The sequence below is a fragment of the Delphinus delphis genome, chromosome 15 (genome assembly GCF_949987515.2).
Source record: "Delphinus delphis chromosome 15, mDelDel1.2, whole genome shotgun sequence".
Classification (NCBI taxonomy): Eukaryota; Metazoa; Chordata; class Mammalia; order Artiodactyla; family Delphinidae; genus Delphinus; species Delphinus delphis.
Window position 1 is genome coordinate 2,781,279 of NC_082697.1, and position 26,280 is coordinate 2,807,558.

Consider the following 26,280-nt stretch of genomic DNA (forward strand, 5'->3'; position numbering starts at 1 on the left):
AAATGCTCCTCGTGCACCTAAAACACCATTTATTGTTCAGATAAACTTTGCGGGCTATTACGCTGACTAAACAAAGAAGCTTTCCTAGAGTCACAAGCACATTACATAACATATGCATTGTCCATCGTAGACAGTAGGCTTTAAGGTAAATACATAGGGACTCAAGGGAACAGTGTATCTTTCTGCTCCTGGTTTGACTTAGTAAAAACTGAGGAGCTTTACGAAGCATTAATGCAAGGCGTTTCCAGGGATTAGGGCTGAGATTATATTAGAGCAAGTCTATCTGGTGAGCGGCATGATTTTTTCTCCACATGGCAAAGCTTCTGAGACACAATAGAAAAGAACAGTAAGATACAAATCTACGAGGATGTCCTTTTACCAAGTGGAAATTAAAGTGAGGCTGGCCGGGTATCGTGTCACACCACTTTATTTGAATTTGGAAATTAGTATGTGCCTGACTTTACCTTTTTCCTCCTGTTAATCACTAGGAAAAAAAATAATACATTTGGCAAAGGGAAATGCACATTCCAGGTTTACAGTTGTAATCACTGTGGGATCTGTGTTGTTAATGGTCTAGGAGTCCCTATTTGAATTCTCCATTTTTCACATGAACCAAATAACTCTGTGATAATAAACTTTGCCTTCAATTTGGAGAGTCACTTCTTCCTGCAAAAAGGTGGGGGTCTCCCTGTGAATACAACTCAGATGGCTGTATTCTTTTCTTATATCCAATACATAATAAGCAGAACCATCTCTTTGTTGCTTAATTTGGTATTTCCATGAGGGCTAAGTGAACATTCCAGCAGAAACTGTTGCTAGTTTTCTTTAATATCATTTTGAATTGAAAACTAATATGCTTCATTGGTTTCACTTGGTGAATTTCCATATATTCCATATGCTTATAGACACCTGAATTCTGCATCTTACACATAACTTCGGTATCACTGGAAAGATTTCAGTGCATTTTTATTGTTTAAGTGGGAAGCTGTTTGCAAGCCTGGCTTTCAAGTCAATGTTTTCATTTGGGAACAGAAGGTGTAAAAGTGAAAATATGTCTCACTCTTTCCTTAAAATGGGACCTAAAAATGTTTTCTAAGAATGCAACATGCAGATTTGCATGTGATTTCTCTTGGATCATCTAAGGAGGCGTCCAGCAAAAAGCAAACTAATACCTGATAACATACCAGAGAGTATGGTCACGTGGGTCTATATTGATTAAACTATCAGGGCTCATAGGGGAAAAAAAGGTGCCCAGAGCTTTCTTATTTGTGTCCTTTTTCTCTCCCCAGAGAAATAAATATTAATCTCTATTGCTAAACCAGAAGCAAAAGAAGCAATCAATTTTGGAAGTGTAGGACCAGTAAAAGTGGAAATAACCCAGCACTGTGTCTCAAGAATTCTAAACACAGGTTTTTAAAAAATTATTTGAGTGATATACATCCTAGTTCAACACGTAAAGCTTCAATAAAAGCTGTTTCCCTGCAAGCAGCAATGTATTCAGCATCAGACCTTCATTTGACTTGGGGCACCCATGAAGATGAGCTGGAGTTTGATCCACTATCACATTTCTACAAGAAGAGGGCAACCAACCCAACGTCTGGAGCTTGATAACTTTACAAGAAGATGACAGCTGCCCCTCAGGTCTTGGGAAGCCAGTGTCCATGTGCATAGGTTAGTGCATTTTCAGAATTCCCCTCTGCACCGTAACTATGACATTTCCAGCAATTTACAGTGGATCTTTAACCTGACAATTTGGGAAGTCTGTGTGCTGCAAATGGATTAAAATATGACAGTAAAGCTGTCCACTGCTGTCCAGGAAAATGCTGGCACAATCTCTTACAAAGAAAGCCACGATCGTCCAGATATATTGACTCTGCACTTTCCCGTCTCCCTGGACATGGTCACCCAGCGAACCATGGACTCCTGGCTCCCCAGGGCTTCTGGCGGGGGGGGGGGGGGCGGCAGTTCCCTACGGACAGATCCCACCACACTGCCACTGTTGAATCCATTTCTCTTCTGTCTTGAAATTCAAAATGAAGCTTCAATGGAATTAGCTCAAGCTATTCCATAGCTACTCACAAAGAGTTCTCTACTAAGCATTTGCTAGGGCTGCCATAACAGTGGACCACAGACTGGGGCAGGGGGGCTTAAACAGAAGAAATTTATTTTCTCACCTTTCTGGAGTCTGTAAGTTCAAGATAGTGGTGTTGACAGCACTGGTTCCTTCTAAGGCCTCTCTCCTCGTCCTTTAGATGGCTGTCTCTTCTCCCCATGTCTTCCCTCTGAGCATGTGTCTGTGTCTAATCTCTTCCTATAAAGACATCAGCCACATTGGATGAGCGCCCATCCACATGACCTCATTTAACTTAAACACCTCTTTAAATGTCCCATCTCCAAATATAGTCACATTCTGAGGTCCTGGGGGTTAGGATGTCAACATATAATTTAGTGGGGAACACAATTCAATCCATAATAGTTCTCATGTTCTGATCACTGATGAACTGAAGCAAAAGGAAAACAGCCTATTAATAAATAATTCCTGAGCATCGGGGGGACCCCCGAGCTTGAGCAGGTGCTGAGGTTGGGCAGTTATGATATCTAGCCCTGCCCTTGGGGAGCTTCTGGTTAGCAGACAGCAGATGTCTCACATAAAGGAAATTCAAAGATGAAATCTGGGTGAAGACCACCTTGAAATGAAAGTTTTATTCACAAAACTTTGTCCTTGGACATTTTCACTTCTGTCCATTAAAAAAGGCGTTCTTTTCTTTCTTTTCAGAGGCAACATTCAAGAGAAAGCAAGAATAGAATCTAACCCTGACATGATCCAGCCTGCCTTTGTGTGTGAGTCAGAAGCGCTGTTGTTTCTGGTTGAAATATTCAAAATAGGTGAAAATGTACAACAGACGCCGTGAATAACACGATCACGACGACAAGGATTCAATGGTCCTCTTTCCGCGTGAAGGCTATCAGGGTCTCAGATGTTACAGGAAGTGATTTTCTATTAAAGCCCAGTTTTTGTTACTTTCCTTTTCCCAGTGTTTGGCTTTCTACCATATAATGGGAAATTAGTAGAAACACATTGAAAACATCATTGTGAACAGGTGCGTGATTCAAGCGGGTGAAGTTTAAGTGACAGCTGAAGCGTGAAAGCAAATACTAGCAGATAAATGTGTGTGTAATTTTAGAGTTAATAATTATGTTGCATAATTTTCTTTGGAAGAAGGGTTCATAATAACATTTTCTAAAAGTGCCAAGCAAAGTAATTACACACTTGGCAAGCCATAAAAACTAAACAACTTGGCAAATGCCTCATTAGCCAAGTTCTCAGGTCAATGCAAGGTTTTATTTTATTTAGAGCAGGAGATTTTTTTTTTAAATAGGTCTTACTTTTTCATTTTATGTTATTTTCTTATTTTATTTATTTCATCATTTTTCTTGTAATTATGACTTTACTTACTAATACAATGTTTTAAAATGTGATTCTTTCTTAAAAATCAACATGTTAAAAGTGAGGCGGACACCCCATTCATGGACCTCAAATGGAATGGATTCTAACAAAGACAAGAAACCACCACTTTGGTTCCTGTTCACAAAGAGCTGGAGTTGTTATTTCCATTTCCATGGAGGCAGGACCTCACCATTTTCGTATAATGACGTTTTGGCAGGAATTTAGCTAACAGCTAAGGAAATCATTTTGAGGACAAAGACATAATTTTGAGAGTTTATCCATATTTCTGGAAAGTATTGACAGTAGTCCTACTTTCGGAGTTGTATTACTGGAAGGTCCTGAGAATGTTGAAGTTTAAGTAAATGATTCTTTGTACAAATTATAGGGATCTACCAACCCCTTTTCATGAGGCGTCCATTTATACTGGTACACTTGCTAATCAATTCCAGCTGGGAGCCAATTAAGGCATAAGCCTGGGAACACAGCCCAAATGGACCAGGCAGGGGGATGATTCAGATGGGTCTGGTTATCCTTCTTTTATTGATTCAGTTGGTTACTTACGAAGAGTGTTCTCATAGGCTTAAATCTATTTTTAAATAAATGTGATGCATTTATTTAAATTTCTTACCAATGCCAAATTAATTAAAACCACGCATAATACCACTACTTAAAATATGTGAAATAATAAATAAAAGTCAAGGCCACACACATGCAATCCATTCCCCAAAAGACAGTAATTCTTTACGCATGATCATAACTCGCCTTCTAGTTTCTTCTGAGGTTTTATGCAATCTAGTCCATTCTTTAAAAATATATATAAGCTTATGATACATGTTGGATTGCAACTTGCTTGTATCGCTTAGCACAGTAATTTAGAAAAATGTACATGCCAATTCACAAAGATTCTTCTTCTTAACGTATATATAGAATTTTGTTCTTGGGCAAACCATAACTTGTTCAGCTATACCTTATTGATGGACATTCATGGTGTATCCATTTTATGCATTTAATACTACAAAAAAATCATTCGTGTATGTATCTTTGCCTACTTAAACGTTATTTCTGTAACTTAGATGCCAAAAGTACATGTGTACATTTTAATTGTGATATATTTAGCCAAATCACTCTTCAGGAAGGTTGAGCCAATTTATAGTCCTCTCAACAGTATATGAAAGCACCCGTGTCTCCACCACTCCACCATCTCTGAATGTTATTGATCTCATTTTGTAAGCAATAAAGGTATTCAATTGATGCTTTATCTTGCATTTATGTAATTATTAGTGACGTGTAGAATCTTTCCATGGCTATATTTAGTTTGGTAAGCAATAAAGGTATTCAATTGATGCTTTATCTTGCATTTATGTAATTATTAGTGACGTGTAGAATCTTTCTATGGCTGTATTTAGTTTGGTTCCATTTCCTGGTCAAAATAAATGGAAAAATAGGTTTTTCTAAGATTGAAATGATCATTATTAATACTATATTGATCATGATGATTAACAATACTAGCTAACAGCTAATCATCATGTTCTACGTTTTATCACTGAATTGTCATCAATGCTTACTCATTTACTTCTTCAATAACTATTAATTTCGCATCTACTCTGCACCAGGCTGTGTAGTAAAGATGAAATGATGGAAGCAGGCCCAGAGCTTCATGGGAGTAGATGCTCCATCCCCTTCGTGTTATAGGTGAGTAAACAGTAAACAGGTGTGCAGGAATGTACTCAATGGTACACGGATAGCAAGTTGGAAAGTCAGCTATCAGAAACCAAGTTTTCAACATCCACATTCTAAAATAGATATGAACTACCACTTTTATTTTTCCACTGCAAAAACATTTTGTAGTCACTAGGTAGTCCCCCAGCCAGAATTAAATCAAAACTAAGCCCCAAAGTCTTCTGTGGGTTGGGTTGGTCTCTTACTAAGACAATTTTTACTATTATATTTCTATTCATCTCATCACTACGTTAACCATGCCTTGGTTACTGCAAGTACAATATGAACTATAGCAAATTCCTATTATAATAGCAAAAAGCACCAATAGGTGACCTCTGAAAATCATGTTTGAAAACAGATAAGTGCATTTAAGTATAATTGATTGCACAAGTAACAATGCCCAAAGTGATTACACAGTCTAGTACTTACAAAAGTAATTCCACTTCAGAAAATCAAAATTAATTTGTACACTTCTGATGCACTTTTAAGACTGTTGACATTTTATTGTAGTGCTTCTAATGAAATGAAAATTATTAATAATTGTTCCTACTTGAGTGTGACAAATGTCATTTGGCTGGAAAGGCAGAAGCACCACCACGCATTGCCAAATTAGAATGCAGTTGAAAGTTGGGGATGGATATTGATATTCAAAATGGTTTTAGGCCTCTGTATTACTTTAACCACCAGCAGCTGATGGGCCATATATCCTGAAATGGATGTGTATGGATGTCTACAGAATTCTCTCCTCCTCTTTAACGGCCAGTCAATTCTATTGGCAAAGGACCACACAGAATATGTGTGTAAATCATGCTGACACACCTGCAGTCTGAGGGAGGTCACTAAGCCAGATGGACAGGGACGTGGCAGGAAAAAGCCTCCCTTCTGTGCAACCAGCATCAATGATCCTGTTGGCTCTTCTGCAAGATATATTAGGGTAATGACTGTTCCAATCACAGGCACCCAGTGACAAATGAAGACTCATCGGCATTCATTGTGCACTTATACGAAATTAGTCATTTTCAAAGGAAAATAAGCCAGGGGTTCACAGATGGGCTTTTTACATAAACAAATAAAATAAAAATTAAATTAAAGTTAGCTTCCATGCCCTGGCTATTGTGGACTCTTTTTGAATTCTGGTTTTCTCAGGGTATATGCCCAGTAGTGGGATTGCTGGGTCGTATGGTAGCTCTATTTTTAGTTTTTTAAGGAACCTCCATACTGTTCTCCATAGTGGCTGTATCAATTTACATTCCCACCAACAGTGCAAGAGGGTGCCCTTTTCTCCACACCCTCTCCAGCATTTATTGTTTCTAGATTTTTTGATGATGGCCATTCTGACCCGTGTGAGGTGATACCTCATTGTGGTTTTGATTTGCATTTCTCTAATGATTAGTGACGTTGAGCATCCTTTCATGTGTTTGTTGGCAGTCTGTACATCTTCTTTGGAGAAATGTCTATTTAGGTCTTCTGCCCATTTTTGGATTGGGTTGCTTGTTTTTTTGATATTGAGCTGCATGAGCTGCATGTATATTTTGGAGGTTAATCCTCTGTCATTTCCTTCATTTGCAAATATTTTCTCCCATTATGAGCTTTTCTCCCATTGTCTTCTCGTCTTGTTTATGATTTCCTTTGCTATGCAAATGCTTTTAAGTTTCATTAGGTCCCATCTGTTTATTTTTGGTTTTATTTCCATTTCTCTAGGAGGTGAGTCAAAAAGGAACTTGCTGTGATTTATCTCATACAGTGTTCTGCCTATCTTTTCCTCTAAGAGTTTTACAGTGTCTGGCCTTACATATAGGTCTTTAATTCATTTTGAGCTTATTTTTGTGTATGGTGTTAGGAAGTGTTCTAATTTCATTCTTTGCCATGTAGCTGTCCAGTTTTCCCAGCACCACTTATTGAAGAGGCTGTCTTTTCTCCATTGTATACTCTTGCCTCCTTTATCAAAGATAAGGTGACCCTATGTGCATGGGTTTATCTCTGCGCTTTCTATCCTGTTCCATTCATCTATATTTCTGTTTTTGTGCCAGTACCATACTGTCTTGATTACTGTAGCTTTGTAGTAGAGTCTGAAGTCAGGGAGCCTGACTCCTCCAGCTCTGTTTTTCTTTCTCAATATTGCTTTGGTTATTCGGGGTCTTTTGTGTTTCCATACAAATTGTGAAAATTTTTGTTCTAGTTCTGTGAAAAATGTCACTAGTAGTTTGATTGGGATTCCACTGAATCTGTAGATTGTTTTGGGTAGTATAGTCATTTTCACAATGTTGATTCTTCCAATCCAAGAACATGGTATATCTCTCCATCTGTTTGTATCATCTTTAATTTCTTTCATTAGTGTCTTATCGTTTTCTGCATACAGGTCTTTTGTCTCCTTAGGGAGGTTTATTCCTAGGTATTTTATTCTTTTTGTTGCAATGGTAAATGGGAGTGTTTCCTTAATTTCTCTTTCAGACTTTTCATCATTAGTGTATAGGAGTGCAAGAGATTTCTGTGCATTAAGTTTGTGTCCTGCTACTTTACCAAATTCATTGATTGGCTCTAGTAGTTTTCTGGTAGCATCTTTAGGATTCTCTATGTATAGTATCATGTCATCTGCAAACAGTGACAGTTTTACTTCTTCTTTTCCAATTTGGATTCCTTTTATTTCTTTTTCTTCTCTGATTGCTGTGGCTAAAACTTCCAAAACTATGTTGAATAATAGTGGTGAAAGTGGGAAACCTTGTCTTGTTCCTGATCTTAATGGAAATGGTTTCAGTTTTTCACCACTGAGAACAATGTTGGCTGTGGGTTTATCATATATGGCCTTTATTATGTTGAGGTAAGTTCCCTCTATGCCTACTTTCTGGAGGGTTTTTATCATACATGGGTGTTGAATTTTGTCGAAGGCTTTTTCTGCATCTATTGAGATGATCATATGGTTTTTCTCCTTCAATTTGTTAATATGGTGTATCATGTTGATTGATTTGCATATATTGAAGAATGCTTGCATTCCTGGGATAAACCCCACGTGATCATGGTGTATGATCCTCTTAATGGGCTGTTGGATTCTGTTTGCTTGTATTTTTTTGAGGATTTTTGCATCTATGTTCATCAGAGATATTGGCCTGTAATTTTCTTTTTTTATGACATCTCTGTCTGGCTTTTGTATCAGGGTGATGGTGGACTCACAGAATGAGTTTGGGAGTGTTCCTCCCTCTGCTATATTTTGGAAGAGTTTGAGAAGGATGGGTGTTAGCTCTTCTCTAAATGTTTGATAGAATTCACCTGTGAAGCCATCTAGTCTTGGGCTTTTGTTTGTTGGAAGATTTTTAATCACAGTTTCAATTTCCATGTTTGTGATTGGTCTGTTTATATTTTCTATTTCCACCTGGTTCAGTCTCAGAAGGTTGTGCTTTTCTAAGAATGTGTCCATTTCTTCCAGGTTGTCTATTTTATTGGCATAGAGTTGCTTGTAGTAATCTCTCATGATCCTTTGTACTTCTGTAGTGTCAGTTGTTACTTTTCCTTTTTCATTTCTAATTCTATTGATTTGAGTCTTCTCCCTTTTTTTCTTGATGAGTCTGGCTAATGGTTTATCCATTTTGTTTATCTTCTCGAAGAACCAGCTTTAGTTTTATTGATCTTTGCTATCGTTTCCTTCATTTCTTTTTCATTTATATCTGATCTGATCTTTACAATTTCTTTCCTTCTGTTAACTTTGGGGATATTTTGTTCTTCTTTCTCTAGTTGCTTTAGGTGTAAGGTTAGATTGTTTATTTGAGATTTTTCTTGTTTCTTGAGGTAGGATTGTATTGCTATAAACTTCCCTCTTAGAACTGCTTTTGCTGCATCCCATAGTTTTTGGGTCATCGTGTTTTCATTGTCATTTGTCTCTAGGTATTTTTTGATTTCCTCTTTGATTTCTTCAGTGATCTCTTGGTTATTTAGTAGTGTATTGTTTAGCCTCCATGTGTTTGTATTTTTTACAGATTTTTCCCTGTAATTTCTATCTATTCTCAGAATCACATAATTTTAAAGCTGTAGAATCTGATGAATTCCAACGCATGTTGGCATGGTCACCACGGGGTACTCCTAACCTTTAACTGGGAAACAGGAGGCCCTGACACCTCCTGGAAGGATGGGCCTTGAATTAGGCAACTCAGGTCAAGAGCAGGAAGCCCCATGTTGTTAAGAGGCCAGTTCTGAACACAAACGTACGGACTCAAAGGCAGGGGCAGAGATGCACTGTCGCCCCTGAGGGCCCCGTTCTTTTATGTGTCCTGTCCTAAGAGCATTTCTCACTGGAGGGTCCAGTCCAAGACCTTGCAAACACCCTCTGATCTACTAGGTGTCCTGCTGATCACAGGCATTAGGTACGTCTCCTGCTGAGACAGACCGTGGATGCACACATACTAATCTGCTGGCTGTTGATGGCTAGAGGGCCTTTGCCAGTGGACTTCACCTTGACACAGACACAACCTTCCAAATTCTACTCGGCAGGACGTTCTGTCTTCAAGACAGAGGTCGAGTCCCATGAAGGCCTGGGGAATCCACAGCGTCAGGAAAAAATATGTTGCCCCCACTCCCGCATCCATCATTTAAAAATTTAAACAATAGACCTGCCAACTAGGGTGAAGGAAGTCCATCAAAAATTTGATTTTCCCAAGTAAGACTTTCTGCTTTTATGATATAGAAACAGCTTTTAAAGCACTTTTCCGCCAACCCCCCCCTTTCTCCATTGGGCTGGTAGCCCAGGCAGGGGTAGCCTGTCCATTGACAATTCCAGCCCGAAGCCTGAGCCTGAACATCAGGAATAAGGAAAAGCAGGCAGGCGCTGCAAGGGTTTGGCTGACGATCTCAGTTTCCCCAAATGTGACTGTGGTTGTTATGTTAACAGAATGTGACTGTTGTTGTTATGCTAACATTGGGCTCCCAGGGCCCCCCCGGCCTGCCTTCAGCGGCTCATAAACTAGCCTTCTTGCAGCAGAACGGCTGTGGTCAGGAGGGCTGTGGTCAGTGACACGCCCCTTGCCATCGTGTGAGACTCAGGAGACCCGAGTGGCTCAGAATCTTCCTTCTGACTTTGGATCCCAAGGCTGCCGTTTGCCCTGGGCACGCCCGGGCAACTAGCCTCTCCGACTCTCGACTTCCAGATTCGTAAAGTGTGGATTTGAAAGTTAGGGTGACCACGCATCCTGTTGTCCAAGCTGGGACACTTTCAAGAATAGAAAGGCGGTGAGGTATAATTATGCCATGCAACCGGAAGTGGGGCCACTGCAGGAAAACCAGGCCACACGGCCATTCTAATAATAACCACACAGCCCCTTCCTCAGAGGGTCGCTGCAAGTACCCGATGGCGTGGCAGAACGGGTGAAAGCGAATGGTTCACGGTGCACGTGAATAACACGTAATTATCACCAGTGTTTTTGTTGTCACACCATTAAATGCCAAATAGGCATCTTGTTTTCTTAGCTGTCCTGTCGTAGCAAGCAGGAAGAAAAGTCATGGGGGAAACGTCTTTACGTAGTGGCAAAACCAAAGTTTGCCCCATTATTAACACAGGGCCTGTGTCTGATTTATGGGGAAGCTGAGACTGGAAAGAGCAAATCATCTGTTCCAGAGGAAGTGCGTTTGGGGTTCAGGGCTCATCTGCCGCGTCCACATCCTGGTCTCCTTAGCAACGCATCTTTCAACCCAAGGTCTCCATCCTTGGTGGCCTTGCCCATGGGGGGATGTGGCAGGCAGCATGTTTCCCTGGGCTGGGTTCTGACCAAAGTCAGATCTCAGCCTGGAAATCTTTTGAGCTAGGAGTAACAGATGGAGAGCAGGGTGCCAGAATCACTCCTTTTCACCTTATTTTTAGTTTGCCAATCGATCCCATCGGGAATAACCGAGGGACGCGGCAATCTCGCAGCCCCCATTCAGGCTCAGCTAGACACTGAATTCCCCTACGAAGGCAAATTCTGTCTGCTTGATGCTAAACTTTCAGCTTTCTTTCAGGAGCTGCTCTTCTATGAGTTTACCTCTAAATAAACGTGTTCCTGTAAATGTTCCTTTATGTTGTACAATATATGTAACTGTACACAACTGTGTACAATGTTACAACAGGACACAGTTATCCAATATTTGGCAAGCGACTCTTGTGCCGAGGAGCCCACTGATGTCCTGTGTGGTCAGGAGGTGAACTGCTGTGAGAAACGGCATCCATCCAGGGCTCAGAGGGATAACTGCCCAGGTGAGAACTGCAGCATGGGGACGATGACAGCTGTGGCTCAGTACGGAACCCTGGGCCCTCTTTCTTTCTGATGAACCCCAGTGTGGCCTGAGACAGTGAGGTATCAAGAAGAAAAGGACCAAGAAGAAAAGGAAAGTCACAGATGTGTGTGCTGCCTCCGCTGCGGATGAGCTGCTGATACAACAAAAGCAATTACCTGGAGAACGAGCAGGCAGGCAGACAGCGTTTACTGAAGCGGTTACAATCAGTCTCTGCTACTCACGCTGAATCCAGGGAACCCTTGGCCAAAACCAATGGTGATGAAAGCGCACCCAGTGACTTTGGACCGAAAAAAGTCAGATTTTCCAGGATCTCCTTTATGATCCCAGGAAACCTCCTGAACTCTCTAAGCCTCAGTTTCTTTATCTGTAATTTAGGCATATTAGCACTTACTTGATGAGGCGTGTGTGATCATTAAATGGTATGATAATATGTGAAATCACGTTGTGATTGGCAAATATTTGTTGTCATAATTTTCTGCTGCACAGATGGAGGAGAGGTTCAGAATGTGTTTTTTTCAACTAGAAAGGGAAATGGCTTCCCCAGTTTGAAATCTCTCCGTGTCTCTGTCTTCCCCTCCCTCTCCTCCTCCCCTGTCTAAACACAAATCTGGGCTGTGAACAGCTGTGCTTCCCAGGAGAAAAGCCATGACTGGCCTGGCATCTCGTTTGTCTCACGTTCCTGGAGAAGCTTCCCCACACACCCTCCTGCTTGGCAACTCCTGGTTCTGAGAGGCTAATTAATTAGGAAGGAAACAGGTTATCAGAAGACAGCCACAGATACCATCACCTGAATCTAATCTTGCTCCTGGTTTTAGACGGACTCATTCCTTTTTAAGCATGTAGTTTTAAAGGTTAATAATGTTGGCTTTGAGGCATGAATAATAATCCATTATTAGCAAAACAAAAAAGAGATTTGGTGTTCCTGTAGTAACACTTGTTCTGAATTTCTTTTTCCCCAAATTGGGAACACAAGTGGGGTGTTTTTTGGGAACTTCAAAAACACCAATTTGCCAGTGATCCCATCAAGTCTCATTTTGCTTACAGGATTAACGAAACAGACGCTTTTGTCCTTGTTGTCTAATTAACTTTGTCATTTACTGAATTCAGGAATTCCCTAGTCAAAATGAAAGACCTTTTCCTAGTTATTATTAAACCATGATGCTAATCTCCATTTCAACACAATTAAACTTTACTCAAATTTAATTTTATTTTAAAGTAAAAGAAGTCAGGGTCTGAATTGTCTTTAAAGCAAATGACTGTTCTTAGATATGAAGGTGTTGCTTGCAAAATGCAAGCTACATTATTTCCATGTTAAACTCCTGTTCTAAAAGGAGAACTCATTTAAATTAGAATAAAGCGTCTGCCAGGAAGAGTCTTCAACTACAAGTATAATACACATACATACTTCCTGAATTAGTTCCTGAGTTGAACTACCCCCCAAATACAAGGTCAGAACACATCGCCAATGAACAGACAATCCTTAAGTAATGAGATATGAAAACAGACGGCCCCTTCAGGATGGACAGATACAGGGCTTTTCCTGGCTTCAGTGGGTCTCCTCCTGCTACTTTATAAAGTTTTACTGGAATGCAGCCACACCGTGTGTTTAAGTGATGTCTGTGTTCACTTTGGCACAATAACTGTGACAGATGAGCAGTTTCGATGGAGACCACATGGCCCCCCAGATCATGGCAGAGGCTAAACAGAAACTCGTGGCATTGCTACACTTGAGTTCAAAACCTTATTCAAATGTGTTCACTATATTCAGTTAAAAAAAAAACAGACTCACCCCAAACACACACAAACACACACGTGCAAACTGAGATTTAGAGTATCCACTCAGTAACAAATACAACACTGCGGACTACTCTTCCTAAGTAATGTTTCTCTGTGACAACACACACGTGCATCGTCCCACCTGTGGCTCACAGGATCTCCTGTCAGCGTGCATTTCTCTTTATTGACTCATTTTATCCTACAAAACTGACACAAACTTCCTATTAATCTGTCTCCAAAGGATCAAAATGCTTTAATAAATGTGTTTGTTCCTTTAGGTCTGGGAAGAAATGAAACGGTTAGTTAAACATTCTGTGACATTGAGTGAAAGCCTCTCGTTCCCTCTGACTCGGGTCCCAGCTGGATGAATCCAGGGGGCCCATAAAGGAACCTACGGCACACTTTCTTAATGGCCAATTAGGGCCCGCTTTCCGAAAGCAAATAAATAAGGAAGATGTGGAGTGGAATCTGAGGTTTCATTAGTTGGCGAAATTCTCAGTGGGGTTGTGTACCTTGTATATAGATTATGGCAAAAATCTACTGCTGGGGGAAAATGTAACAGGGTAGGGGCAGAGAAGGAGGAACGAAACAATCTCGTTTTTCCTGGAAGGAGGTGAGGACTCACAGATGGGAAAGGGCCTTTCATCTAGACCCAGAATCCTCTGGGGAGCTCGTTAAAGCGCATCTTCCTGGACCAGACCCCAGGAGACTCCTATGCCCTCTGCTGCTGACTCAGCTCTCTTCATATCTGCGCCTTTCTTGCAGAACACCTTGACAGGTACAATTTGCTCCAGCAGGCCTGCTGCTGGTTCCTCTGATCAGTCGCCACAGCCTCGGGCCTCATTCTAGCCGCTGGAATTGGATGCGGCCCTTTCTGCTAATTATGGAGCCCATGCGCCCAGCCTTCCAAATGACACTTGGGGGGTTCTCCACTGAAAGCCAATGGCAGTGCCTTCCTTTGGACAAACCACAGTCAAAAGGTTCTGGCACCTGTGTCCATCGTTGCTTAGAGGACAGGTGTGAATTAACCTGCTCTCGGGCAGGAATCTTGAAGGCGATGTCGGGTTTCAGAGCACTCCTGTCTTAAGTCACAGATCCTGGGTTCTCTGATGTCTTCCCTCTCCGTGGTCACCCACCTCTTGTCACTCGCTTGTGCTCAGTCTACCTGTCATCCTGTCCCCTCTCTCTTCTCTGTTATGGAAAATAACATCTCTATGAGCACAGCCTTCTTCCTGGTCCTCCAGGGAGCCCTTGGGGATGTTCCCTCCGCTGTGAACAGATGCCTTCCAAGCCTGGGCTCTTTTCTCCCTCTGACAAGTGCAAATGCCTGTGGGACCGAGCAGGCTCCCAGAGCTTCCCAGCTCCTCACAGGACAACAAGGAGCGTTCCCGGACTCAATCTCCACTGAGGTCACCCTGCCCATACTGTCTGGTGACCGAGGACATGCTTTTTTTTTTTTCCCCCCCATCAATCTCTGAAGAACACTACAAAATGAACTGAGGGATGTGTTTCCAGGAGCAAATGAACGACGAAGGAGAGGCACGTCTGGCCATATTACATTTAGGATTTTCAGGATTCAGACATGGTGACCAAATATCTGACTTCAGGACGGCTCTGTTACAAGGCACCCCATTTATCTGCCCCTATTTTGCCATGTTCTGGAAAGTTCTATAGCTTGTTCTTCTCCACCTACCTCTGTATTCACAATGTAAACCTCATCTCTAGGAGCTTATTAGTCATTCATATCCATGAGTGCTTTCCCTCACTGCCTTGAGATCTTGCCCTTTGAAACAAGAGTCTCCCCTGCCCCAAACCTTCCATTAGAAGGTAGAATTAAGTGGGTCTCTACGTGCGGTCCAACCACTGAAAAGGTGATAACTGCCGGAAGTTGGGGTCCCCAGAAAACAGGATGCGAGGTGGCGATCTGTCCTTAGCGGGTTCACTGGGGAATGGTCTCAGGAACAACCTGAGAGGAGGGGACGAGGAATAGGCACAGGGAGAAGGTGAACCCCAAGGGGACACGGGACCCAGGCTGCTGGGAAGGGGCGGGCCTTGGGCGAGGTGGCGGCCGTGGGCAGGGGCCGTGTCCAGAGAGGGACAGAGCTGTGAGGCATCCATAAGCACCCACAAGCCCTGCAATGGGGGTGGGGGGTGGGGCTGAGGGCCTCGGTCCTGATGGGAGGATCTGGGCCACGTGCCATGTCATCTATGCATTCTCCTTTCACATTATAGAAGCACTGGATTCCTTTTTGTCTCAAAGCTCAGATTCTGCAGAAATGAAGACAATGTATTTCCTCCCCTTAATGACATATTCTCAAAAGTCAACCGTATCCAACCACTTCTCCCCACCTTGGTCTGAGCGGCCATTGTCTGCCCCTGGACGTTCCCTGAATTGTTCCCATGCTCTGATGTCTGTCCTGTTCTGGTCTGTTCACCACTCAGCAGTTAGACCAACGTCAGCCCTCTTCTCAGGACCCCTCAGGGGCTGCTCGTCTTGCCGGATGAGAAATGAACCCCCTGCCAGCCGTGGTCCACACACCCTGAGTGACCTGGCTGCCGACCACCTCTCGGCCCTCCTGCGGCATCTCCCTTCCTCCAGCTGCCGCACTGGCCTACTCGTGGGTCTCTGACCTCCCGGCCTTTGCACGCATGTCCCCCTTTCTGAGGAATCTCGTCCCAGGTGTGTGTGGCTCCTTCAGGCTTCTGCTCCTTGGTTTCCCTTCATAGCAGTTCTCCCCTTGGCCTCATTCTGTTCTGTGTGTATTGAGTTGTGTGTTTACCTGCCCTCACGACACTAAACGTAAGCTCCGCGAGACAGTGACTCGGAGTGTTTCAATGGATGAAAAAATGAATTTCACTTCTTCACACAGAATCGGCCCCTCCGCAGAGTGGCTGCATAGCAAGGTGCAAGAACACACTTTCAGGGGCCGCTTATTGTCTTTTTCTCCTTTCTGAAAGTTTACTTAATGAATCTTAGCACGTCGAGGAAGTCTTGGGGGAAACTGATCCTGGAGTCAACCTCTCTCATCCTCAGGGAAGCAGACCCAGCCCAACGTGGTGGCATTTTTGGTGCCCATGAGTCACAGAGGCAGGGGCTCACCAAGCAATTCACTGGGACAAAGGCAGGCAGCGGAGCCCAGGCTGCCCTGTGGCTGGGGACACTGCTTGCACAAGCCCCACTTGGTTTGCAGGCACTGCTCCTGCCTCGAGATCAGCCCAGCAGCCCAGCCCCTGCCACTCCAGCATCCCAGCAGGCACCGTCATCCCTAATGGTCCCTTGCGGCCCTCGGCACCTTTGCGTCTGACGGCCTGGAAAGCAAACAGGATAGCTCTTCTGAAGTCTTCTTAGTGGAGCCAGCAAGGCGCTAACTGGCCCCAGCCTCAGGTTCCAGGTTGTCTAGCGATCATGGAAACTGCTCCCTTGATGGAGGCCTAGGAAACGTCCTCAGAGGACATGCGATGACCCCATCCTGCTCTTTCCGGCTGCCCTTCCAGCCAAGGCGGGAGGACAAGCACAGGTTGGCCCACAGTGAGCCCCTCTGTGGACACTCGAAGGGGAGGGCGAGTTGGGCCGCTCAGCGTCGTTATCCCAGGAGGTGAGCTCACGAGCCCACCGTGCCCTCGGCCTCTCCTCTTCCAGAAGAGTTGCTCAGATCCCCTCACTCACTCCTTCAAGTACAGACAGTGGGTGTGCAGGCACCATGCACAGGCGTCCTCTAAGTCTTCACCCGACGCCACACACGTGCACCTAGTTTGCTCTCACCTTCCTCCTTGTCTGAGACTCCGGCTTTCCTGTCAACAGAGAAGGGAATGGAGCCTCTTCTCCTCCGTATCCAGCAGCTGGTTCTGGGAAGGAAACAGCTTCATCCACGCCCAGTCCCTCCAGCTCATCCACTCCAGGTAGGGTAGCATTTGCCCACTTGAACCGTGCCCTGGGACCAGACTTAAAGTGACTGTTCCAAAATATGCCCAGAAGTGTTCAGTGCACAGTCTTTGAGGCACTGGGGGTCGGAAGCAAACTAGCCTCTGTGTGTTGGGGTATGTGATGCTGTGGATACACGCGTGCAAGGCTATGACGCAGTTAGAAGTAACAGACTAGATGTGCATGCAGAGCACAGATTGTTTTAAAATGTTGTGTTGATTGAAAGATGTGAGAAACAGAACAAGAGTGAGAGCACAATGCCACATCACAACGACCCTCTGCATTTTATAAGGATACATGTGTATTTTACGGACAAGCATCTATCACATCTGAGTGAGTCCTGAAAGGGAGAAGACAGATAGAGGTGGGGCTCTTGGGCAATGGCGGGGGCGGGGGAGGGACTTTCACAATGGATAAAGATGATGTGCTATGAGATGGAGTCTGATAAACCCAACTCTACGTCTAAGGAAAAACATAAAGGAAGGAAGGGAGGGAAGAAAGGAGGCGGGGGTGGACGACAATGAGGCTGCTTCGTTCAAAACTAGCTCCCTTAGTCCCAACCTAAGGGGACGTCCCCCCATGCCAGGGCGACGTGGGGCGCCTCTGCTCACTGACAAGCACACCCATCCGGGGAAGCAGCCCAGCCTCTGCTCTCAGCCACTCTTCCTTGTAAAGCGTGTGCACCTGCCCAACTGCCCGGAGAGCCCTCAGCCTCCTGGGGTGAGAAGACAGCTCCTTATTTGCTCGGGATCCTTGCTTACCCTATCCTTTCAGAACGAGGGCGCAGTAAACATTTACTAAGTGGAACACAATCCACAAAATGACACCGGAACCTGAATAAACATGCGTGAACTGACTGAGAACAGAAGGCAAGCTCAGGGCGAGGTTTAAAAACAAAGACCCAAACAGTTGAAGGTAAACTGGAGCAGCGGTCCCGAGCCTTTTTGGCGCCAGGGACCAGTTTCGTGGAAGACAACTTTTCCACAAACGGGGTGGGGGACGTTCAGGCGGCGATGCGAGCGGTGGGGAGCGCCGGGGAGCGGCAGATGAAGCCTCTCACCTCCCGCCGCGCGGCCCGGTTCCTAACAGGCCGAGGACCAGTAGCGGCCTGCGGCCCAGGGGTTGGGGGCTCCTGAACTGGAGGATTCGGGGAGACGCTCCTCCTGCGTGGGCAGCTCGGAGGGGGTCACTGAGGTTGAGTCCTGGTGACCACACCTCCCCTGGCCCTCTCTACAGACCTCAGGGAGACCCCCGGCTCGGGCACGCTTTCACAGACTGCCGCCTCCCCAGCTGGAATGGATGGGGCTGTGTCTTCAGACCCAGAAGCGGGTGCCGGACCCTCCCCTTCTCACCCCAGGCACAGGCACAGGCCGGCTCCAGGGGCAGTGGCAGAGGCTGATGACTCAGCAAGTGTGGGTCGGGAAAGGACTCATGTTCAGAGCGACACTGAGAATAAACACCTCCAGAAGGTCCCAGCCACTTCCCACCTGTCCTCTGCACTCCCCGGGGGGCACAGGAGGAGCTTATCACACACACTGCTCAGAGGCACCATGCTGCACTCCCACTTTGCTGTGAGGTCACAGGCTCCCAACAGCCGTGATGTCCCCAGGAGATGATTTTGAAGTCTGTGGGGGCATTTTGGTCCTAGTTCCATCGTACTGAGCATGTAAATATTGAATACCTATTATTTTATTAATATTATGCTCTTCTATTCTCCCCTATGCCACAGGTAGGGCTTTATAGTGAACTTAAAAAAATATATGTAATAGATAGTGTGTGTTACTTATGGATTTCATTTCAGGATGAAGAGGAGGCATTACCAAACGTTTGCTTACAGAAAGACTCTTTCACAATCAAGGACTATGTCTAAAAACTCTGGCAAGAGCAAAGCCGGTCAGAGGAGGGCAGAAGCCACTGCTCACTGAGCTCCAGCCACGACGGCCTTGCCTTACCTGGAAGACGATGTCTGCTTCCTGCCTCGGAGCCTTTGCACGCTCATTCCCGTCACCTGCAGTTCAATTCCTCCTGATATTCAAATGGTTGACCTCCTTTCTCTGCACTCAGGTCTCAGGTCAAGTGGCCCTTCTCTGCCTGCACTGTCTGCTAGGTCTTCCTTCCCATTTATTCCCCAGCAGTGGCCCCACCTGGTTTCCTTCCTGGCATCTCCTATGAGCTAAAATTTTGTGACTGATTCATTTGCCTTCTTGTTTATTGTTGCCTTCCAAGTCTAGAGTGAAAACTCCACAGGGGCAAAGGTTCTTTCAGTCTGGTTCATAAATGGATCCCCAGTCATCAGAACCAAGTCTGTTAAACATGCACTTTTAAACTGAGGATAAAAACACTCCTTTTTCCATGGGGTTGTTATCAGATTGCATGAGATGATAGAAACCGTGGTTTTTTTGTGCACGCGCCCTTTCCTGTGCTCTGTGGGCTCTGCACCACTCATTCCACCGCAGCAGCCCAGTGAAGTACCAGTAGTGTGACACCCATTTTGCAGATGAGGGCGCTGATGCACAAAGAGGGTGAGCACCTCGCCTGAGGTCACAGAGCCAGCAAGTGATGACAGGGGGACTTGAGCCTGAGATGGGCTGTTGAGCCCGAGTGTTTGCACCACACTAGGGTATCTGATGCAGAGTCGGTCACATACGTGGCGGCTCCAAGGGCAATGATGACGAAGACGACAGGGATGAGAACTGTAATGCTGACAACTGGCTCAGCCCTGCCTGCAACCCAGCGTTGCCTCGTCTGGGCAGAGAGGCAGGCTCCCGGCCCAAGTTACTGGGGAAGGATTAGCACCCCGTTCCCCACAGGTGTGGGGATCTCCGGAACTCCACGTGGTCTTGACTCCAGTAAGGAGAGGTGGGATCACACGTCTTCTTCCAGTGAGAGTGGCTTCCCGGGAGGAGAGCTGGCTGTCCACTCTCTCTGCCGCTGTCCTAGTATGCATCGGGATGAACTTGGTGGATAGAGACAGTTGCAAGAATGAGGGATGCGGGCTTATTCCTGGAAGAAGCGATGCATGCTATATTTTAGAAGGCTCTGGACGTCTCCGTGCTTCCAGGGCATGGAGTGTCAGGAGGACAGAGCTGGGCTGCTGTGGACTCTCTGAACCTAACCGCTGGCTGATGCCAGATATGGGCTTTGCTCTAGGATGCCTACTGCAGGCACATCTCAGGGTGGGCCCCAGGGTGGTCTTCCTTCATAGGAATGGGGAGCTGTTCGATGGGCATGGCGATTTAGTTATGCAAGATGAACAGGTCCTAGAGATCGGCTGTACACCACGGGGACTGAAGTTAACAACAGCGTCGTGCACTTAAACATTCGTTCAACTCATCTCGTGTTAAGCATTCTTAACGCACACGCGCGCGCACGCGCACACACACACACACACACACGCACACGCACGCACACAAAACTTGGAGGTTCTGGATATGTTTGTTACCTTGACTGTGATGAGAGGACCACGCAGGCATGCATATGTCCAAACTCATTAAACGGTATCCGTTAAATGTGCAGTGTTTTTTGTACCTCAATTATACCTCAATAAATCTGTTTAAAAAAGAAAAGAAAAAATTTCCCTAACTCTCTAAATGGGGGCTACCATTGGCAGGTGGTCTGAAGTGGGTCTGGCTCTCCCCAACTTCCGCAAATACACAAAATGCCACCATATCGTCTACTTTAAGTAAAATTAAACCTAATTCTCAGACACTGCTCAAGGTGATGCCTGTATTTTTGAACGTGTAAAGCAAAACCATTTGAATTTCTGCAAGAGTTTATGCTTAAATCACAAGGCACAGGCTCCGGAGGGACTGCCTCTCAGCAGGCCACCACCTGGGAAGTGACACAACTGAGCTCCAAGGAAAGAGGGGGCTGGTCTTTGTGCAACTTCAATGTGTGCGGGACACGCCACACGTCATCCAGGAATCCTCACTCGCCACGAGTACACAATCGTCCCCTCCTGAGGATGGGGACACCGAGGTCTGACTAGTCAAAGGACTTGTCCAAGATCTCCCGCCACTGAGTGTGACCCAGATCTGAGGACCCCAAAGCCCCCCTCAGCAGCCTCCTGAAGACCTCTGTCTGCGTGTGCTCATCTTCCCTGCCCAGGGACCAGCTCTTCCAGCAGAGGATGGCCCAGCCATTTGTCAACTTTGCCCATTTTTCTCCTTTGCAATCCCTGCATCCCAGGGATTTCACCTGACAAAACTGCCCAGCTCCAGAAATGATGCTGCCTCACGTGTTTAGAGGCTGTGATGTTCCCCACAGTCTCAAGCCTAGACTCCTGACTGGCTTGGAGAGCTGCTCACGGCAGGATGACTTACTGAGATACTATTTTGTGTTTTGTTCCCCACGTTTCCCATTCCTCATTCCAAGGTGGTGGCCAGACCTCTGAACTCTGTGTCCTCACGGAAGTCTCATGATTTAAGGCCAGATACAAGTTACTCCTATACCCTCTTTTCCTGCATGTTATGAAAGCCAAGCACTGTTTATAAACCCGAATGCCTTCACCTAAAGAAAGGCCAGCTTTTTCTGAAGAGCCGTCTCTCTCTTCAGGACAGCAGTGGCAAATTATCCATCATACCTAGCATGTGTTGCTTTTACTGATTTAAGTCTCATGTTCATTCATTCATTCCTTCATCAAATATTTATTAAATGTTACTATTAGCCAACCACTACTCTATTCAGGAATAGGGGGTGGGGCAGCTCTCTTTGAACCAGTCTATCACCTTCCAAAATTTCTATGACCTAAACTCTGTTCAACACAGTCATTCACTATGGCATTCCCACACCTCACTGTAGGCTGTGGATGGTTTGTGATTACTGAAAATCTCTAACAGACATACAGATGATTTTTGAATGGGAAAAACAAATTTAGAAAAAAACAAATTTATGAAATATTACAAGTAGTTACCTTTGAATGTTGGGACAATAAGACATTTTTCCTTTTTTTTTGCATAATACATTTTCTTCAATTAAAATGCTCTCTTCATCAATGGAACAGGATAGAAAGTCCAGAGATAAACCCATGCACATATGGTCACCTTATCTTTGATAAAGGAGGCAAGAGTATACAATGGAGAAAAGACAGCCTCTTCAGTAGTGGTGCTGGGACAACTGGACAGCTACATGGCAAAGAATGAAATTAGAACACTCCCTAACACTATACACAAAAATAAACTCAAAATGGATTAAAGATCTAAATGTAAGGCCAGACATTATAAAACTCTTTGAAGAAAAGATAGGCAGAACACTCTATGACATAAATCACAGCAAGATCCTTTTTGACCCACCTCCTAGAGAAAGGGAAATAAAAACAAAAATAAACAAATGGGACCTAATGAAACTTAAAAGCATTTGCACAGCAAAGGAAACCATAAACAAGACGAAAAGACAACCCTCAGAAAGGGAGAAAATATTTGCAAACGAAGCAATTGACAAAGGATTAATCTCCAAAATATACAAGTAGCTCATGCAGCTCAATATCAAAAAAACAAACAACCCAATGCAAAAATGGGCAGAAGACCTAAAGAGACATTTCTCCAAAGAAGATATACAGACTGCCAACAAACACATGAAAGAATGCTCAACATCACTAATCATTAGAGAAATGCAAATCAAAACCACAATGAGGTTATCACCTCACACCAGTCAGAATGGCCATCACCAGAAAATCTGCAAACAATAAATGCTGGAGAGGGTGTGGAGAAAAGGGAACCCTCCTGCACTGTTGGTGGGAATGTAAATTGATACAGCCACTATGGAGAACAGTATGGAGGTTCCTTAAAAAACTACAAATAGAACTACCATATGACCCAGCAATCCCACTACTGGGCATATACCCTGAGAAAACCATAATTCAAAAAGAGTCATGTACCACAATGTTCATCGCAGCTCTATTTACAATAGCCAGGACATGGAAGCAACCTAAGTGTCCATCGACAGATGAATGGATAAAGAAGATGTGGCACATGTATACAATGGACTATTACTCAGCCATATAAAAGAAACAAAATTGAGTTATCTGTAGTGAGGTGGATGGACCTAAAGACTGTCATACAGAGGGAAGTCAGAAAGAGAAAAACAATACCATAAGCTAACATATATATATGGTGGCTCTGAAGAACCTAGGCACAGGACAGGAATAAAGACGCAGATGTAGAGAATGGACTTGAGGACACAGGGAGGGGGAAGGGTAAGCTGGGACGAAGTGAGAGAGTAGCATTGACATATACACACTACCAAATGTAAAACAGATAGCTAGTGGGAAGCAGCCGCATAGCACAGGGAGATCAGCTCGGTGCTTTGTCACCACCTAGAGGGGTGGGATACGGAGGGTGGGAGGGAGACACAGGAGGGAGGGGGGATATGGGGATATATGTATACATATAGCTGATTCACTCTGTTATACAGAAGAAATGAACACAACATTGTAAAGCAATTATACTCCAATAAAGATGTTAAATAAAATAAAATAAAATGCTCTCTTCACTTTGGAAAGCACTAAGTATTTTTAGCGATATGACATTTCATGTGTTGATTGGGTTTTGTAGTTGGTAGCCACCCATTTTTCACAACATCTGAATTATAAAGTGTAATGATGCCAACTGCATTTCTGAGGCATCCATCACAACTTTTCCTTTTTGTTTCCAAAACAGCCGTATTTGAACAAACAGGAATAAATACTGAATATGTGCTAATTTACTTAGTATATCCATGTAGTACACAGAGTTCTGCAAAACTCTGCAAAGTAGAGAAAAGGACGAGTAGAGGATGCAAAAAACAAAACAAACAAACAAAAACCTCTCAGAAAAGCCTAGAGCGTTCTGTCACAGATAAAACATTAACAGTGTGACAAACGCAGTGCATGGTCCAGCAAAGGAGCGTCTGGGTTTAAGGTGAGTTCGACTTCTGCCCTCCAAGCTCAGCCTGGGCACTGCATTCAGTGTTGGGGCTTTCATCACACCATATGCAGCCCCGCCTGTGTCCTGAGGTCCTGGCGACTGCTGGACCCCACTCTGGGCACCCTCAGTGTCTGCAGGGTAAAGTGAGTCAGGTTGGGGAGCTTGCAGTCTGGGTGCACACACCACCTCCTGTGGTCGAGCAGCTCCACGGTATAGATGGTCCACCCTGTGATGGTTAAGTTTATGTGTCTAGCTGACTGGCCACGGGGTGGTTCCCAGATTCATCATTATTTCTATGTGTGCCTCTGTGGGTGTTTCTGGAAGATATTAGCGTCTGAATCGGAGGACTCAGTAAATTTCCCTCCCCAGTGTGGGTGGGCATCACCCAATGTGTTGAGGGCAGGAATAGAACAGAAGGTGGAGGAAGGAGGAATTCTCCCCTTTTCCTTCCTGCTTGCGTCAGGAATTCTCATCTCATCCCCTCTGGATCTTGGCCTGGGAGTTACACCACTGGCTCCCCTGGTTCCCAGATCTTCAAACTTGGAATGAACTGCACCACCGGCTTTCCTGGATCTCCAACTTGGAGATGGCAGATCTGGGACTTGTCAGCCTCCATGTTTGTGTGAGCCAATCCTTCATAATAAATCTATCTACCTATCTATCTGTGTGTACATATGTAGGTACACATGTATACATATAGATTATATATGTACATGTGTAAGACACATATGTATACATGGAGATTTTATACATACATACATAGTGTGTGCATATACGTATCACATATAGGTATGTGACATATGACCCCACCCTACCGGTTGTGCTCCTCTGAAGAGCCCTAACGCACACCCTTGTCACTGGTCACTCTGTCCCTCAGCTCCGCGCCTCTTTCTGGATTTGAAGCCATCTCATCCTTCTCCTGTGTCCTGTCCCGTAACAGAGTCTTAACTCATCAGAATTATCTGCCTTTGTCTTTATTTATTTTTCTGATTTTATTAAAAAATACATGCCAGCATTGTGGAAAATGCTGAAGGAAATATGAAGAAACATTTTTAATTTGCCCTGAATTCCACCAATAAGAAAAACACTCTGTTAAAAAGTCACTGTGTTTCAAGTCTTAGGCCTGAAGGGTGCTGTGTAGGATAACAACAGTATCAGCCAATGCTTAATGAGCACCTTTTATGTGTCAGGCACGAGGACACGTAGTATCTTATAGCTGTGAGAACCCCAGAAGAGACGTACATTATGACCCCATTTAACAAATGAGGAAACAGGTCATGGAGGTTTAGGTAGACTGCTCTGCTCACTCAGCTCGTGGGTCCTGGATGGGATTAGAACCCAGGGGTTCCTATGCACAGCTCACATTCGTGTGACCTGATACTTCAGTTTATCTTACACATTTATGTCTTTCCCGTGCCAAGATATATTCTTTAAAGCAGTTACTTTTAGTGACTGTAAGTGGTGTGATCTCATGGCTACAGAGTAATTTAACTTAACCAAACTCTTTTGATATTTAGATTGTTTTCTATATCTAATTATCATAAATAAAATTGAAATAATATGTTTATACTTAAATATTGAAGCACAGCCAGGTTATGCCCTTCTTTGACTCCAAAGGTCAGGCTTCGGTGATTTGGACCACAGTTGAAGGAATTAGAATGAGAATCTCAGAGATGAAAGGAAAAGACAAGGATTCCCATTATTACCACTATTACATCACAACATTCAGAAAATCTAGCTCATTCAACAAAACAAGAAAAAAATCAATATGGTATAATTATTAGAAAATAGAAGATCGAATTATTCTTGCTGGTGACATTGTCCATCTTGAAAGACTGATAAGATCAACTGCAAGTATAAAAATAATGAGTGTCCACTAATGTGTTGAGTTACATAAAGGATAAACAAAGATCAGTAGTTTTACTATATATGAGCCAAAGAAGTTAAAAAACATGACTGATTAAGGATCATATAAACAGCAGACATGGACATGTAAAATGTTTAAAATCAATTTAATAAGAAATGTATAGGTTCCATATGAAGATAATTATCAAATTAATGTTTAAACTAAATAATTAAATGGTTGGTTTTATGTCCTCTATTGCTGGGAGGGAATTCACGATACTCTAAATTTTACTGTGATGATTTATAAATTTAATGAATTGTAATCAAAAGCAAACAGAATTTTTTTCTTTTTCAATTAGGCAAAATATTTTAAACCTTATGTTGAAGAATTGAATAGATAATAGTGGCTACAA